The 3,251-nt window shown below is 41.1% G+C and overlaps 1 protein-coding gene across 3 annotated transcripts in view; it reads right to left on the bottom strand.

Moving 5' to 3' along the window:
• The window catches only part of PRDM5 (PR/SET domain 5), a 211,259-nt gene that overhangs the window by 19,961 nt on the left and 188,047 nt on the right, over positions 1-3,251 (bottom strand). The window lies entirely within an intron of this gene.

Below are 3,251 nucleotides of genomic sequence, written 5' to 3'. Positions count from 1 at the left end.
GGAGCCAGCGCTGCTGGCTTCCTACACCTAAGCCCCTTCCCTTTTCTCTAAACCTGCTGGCAGAATTCTGATTCTGTTTGGGTGCTTATCTTCTGGCTGGTTACACACCCAGGAGGTGTGACTCATGATCAGGCTAAGTCAGCCTTGGCTCCCAAACGTGCCGGCACATTGGAATCACCTGAGGAGCTTCAAAAAGTACCAGTGCCTATGGCTTACGCAGAGATTGTGATTTCATGGTCTTTGGTGTGGTCTAGGCTTTGGCATTTTTAGAAGACAACCCTCCCCCCAGTGATTCTAATTGGGAGACACATCTAAGAACCCTGGGGCTAATGAGGGCAACTCTATCTTCCTTGCAGCTATAGTTTGGATCAAGGAGGTGACACAATTGCAGTTCTGAGGAGGGAAGGTAAGCCTCCTGGGAGATTCTGGAAAGGCCTCTTCTACCTATTCACGGCAGACTGTGTCTGGAGGGTGTGCAGCAGCCACGTGCAGAGCATGTGAGAAGCCAGCTGAGAATGCAGGAGACACGAGAGAACCAGGACCACCGAGACCTTGCTGAGCCACTGCATTAACCTCCCCTGATATATATTTCTCTTAGGTGACTGATGAAATATCCTTTTCTTTAAGGCCCTTTGAGTTGCGCTTTTTGTTAGGAATGAAATCAACTTTCTGCCTACCTCTTCCTCATTATCATGTCATATTCTAATGATCCTATTCTAGTCACACAGAACACTTACAGCTCAGATTGAAAAAACACAGTATTAACAATGAAGACAAAATTCAAAGTCCAGGGACTAGCTATTAAAAATGATAATGCACAACACGGTCTAAGAATACTAGCTCTAAAAATGGGAGAAAATATGCTTCTTTGTGCAGTAACATATTTCTTATACACATAAAGAGAGTTATAAAGGGAGCTGAAAATATATTTGTTAGTAAGAATTCTGAGAACAATGTGAGACTCCTGCATTGTAAAGAATGTCCTTTGCAATCCTTGAAATAAAAAAAGAATGTTGGTTACATGAAAGTGTTATTATTTAAATTATCTAAAGGCAAACATCTACTTTCCCTGCATAATAACTGTTTAGATTTTATTTTCAAAAATCTTACAAAAGAATACTAATGACACAAACATAAAAATTTTATAAGAAAAAAGCTACACTCACCAACTTAAAAAACTACGAATCAAACTTGGAAATATAAATATGAATTATAATAAAAATATAAGGAACTATAAAGGAAAGAGAAAGAAAAGTAAATATAATAAAAAATATAGAGGATATACTGAAAAGATAAAAACATCTACACACGCACCCCTCTCCACATGGATAAAGATAATGTCCAACACAAAAATGTTGAGTTTCAAATAAAAGAGCAGAAGTCCACCATGGAAACACTAAATTTTCAGAGTTGTAAGAGCACAGGTCACTGATATAGCCTTGCTCTCTTGTCATGAATTGTCTTCATTGCTTTTGTTTGTTTTGTCTTAAAAAATTTGCTAAAGAAAATCAAAATAACTCTTACAAATGTATCTTAGTTCTTTTGCATGTTGCAGAGAGCTTCATTTACCAAGGAAACACTGGTAAATTTATAGTCTCAGACACAATTATCTACTATGCAAGGCAAACATGGGAAGAAAAAACTAATTCCTCTTAAAAGGTCTTTTCCTATATTTACACTAGTACTTTAAGCTTACATACCAATTAATTTAAATGTTACAAGCTCCATTTACAAAGAATCTGATGGCATTCAAGATAATTCGTATAATTAGATGATGTAACTGAGAGTACACCCATCACACAAGGCTCCACTGAGCACTGAGCAAGGCATTACATTGGGAACTGTGGAAAAGAGAGAAGTTTAAAATGTGGTCCTTCGTCTCCAGAAGAGTAAACCAGACTTGCAAAGAAAAGCCAAAGTAGATGAGGGAGAGGGACCCCAGGTGTTCTCATCTCACCATCTTCAGCTGTTGTTGCTGCACAGTCCGAAACATGCTATGCAGCAAATAGCAAATAGCCCAGTCAATCTAGGGGGCAGGGGGTAGCAGTACAGAGAATATGTGAAATGAGAATTCAACATAGTAACCGACTCTTAACATTTAAGAAGCAGATCCAACCAGTTCACAGAGAGTTGAACTAATTCAACTTGCCCACTTCCAAAAATAACAAGCATATTTTCCGACGTATGTGATGGTGGCAAGTATAATCCATCTTTGAATAAAACCATAAAGTTTATACAGAGGTCTGTAGGAGAAAGGAATTATGTAAATGCTAAGCCTTAGAAATGGGATAGCTAATGCCAAAGAAATAGCATACTTATCCTATTACACAATTTTGAAAATAATAAGAACACAGCAGAAAGGTGCTATCATACATGCAGCTAATTCAGTCAGAACCAACAGAGCATTCATTTCAGCCAAGTTCATGTCAACAGGTGAAACAAAACCGTCAAGGAGCAGGCAGAAGTCAGAGGAAATCATATCATCAATGTGAATTACATCTCTGAGTCAACACACTGCACAGATGGCAGCTAGTAGCATAAACCTAGACCTTTTAAACTTCAAAATGCTGGAAAAACACCCTATTTGCACAGGTGAGGATTCCATAGCTGTCCCGACAAAAAAACATGCTAGATTTGAATTGTTCAAAAGTTATAAAATGTTTTCACAAAAAGTCAGCATAAAAGGCTAGAAAAGGTTGGACCCATATGGTCAGAGAGCCCAGCCACTGCAAATCCCTAATGGGGTGCTGTGAATCTCTCTGGCCTCACCAACCATGGGTGGGCTAGCACATCTGCCTAGGATCTGCTCCACACAAAAAACCATCAACCGTCTGGGCCAATGTCCCAGATCTGTTTAGGAGCCTGCCAAGGTCCTGTGTCCCACACAAAGAGCCATCAAGTTCCCATGACCTGCACAGGTACTGGCCAACATCTCATAAGCCACTCTACCATGGGCTGTAGTCCTGTCACACATCCAGGGACCTGCCAAGATCCCATGAAGTGCCCAAACACCTGCTAAAGTCCCATGACATACCTAGGAGCCCACCAAGTTCCTGTGATCCTCACAGGCACTAGCCAAGGTACTATGGCCTGCCCAGGTACCTGCCTGTGACCAGTAACCTGCTTCGGCGCCAGAAAAGGCCTCTTGACCCATCCAGATACACGCCCAGGACCTGCAATGCACATGGGTACCCAGGGTCTGTGATGTACCCAGACACACACCAAGGTCCCAGGTGCCAGCCACACCCACC

This window comes from Otolemur garnettii, unplaced genomic scaffold, assembly GCF_000181295.1.
Source record: "Otolemur garnettii isolate 467f Iridium unplaced genomic scaffold, OtoGar3 scaffold00164, whole genome shotgun sequence".
Classification (NCBI taxonomy): Eukaryota; Metazoa; Chordata; class Mammalia; order Primates; family Galagidae; genus Otolemur; species Otolemur garnettii.
Note: the sequence above shows the minus strand (reverse complement) of the source record. Positions and strands in the feature narration are given on the sequence as shown.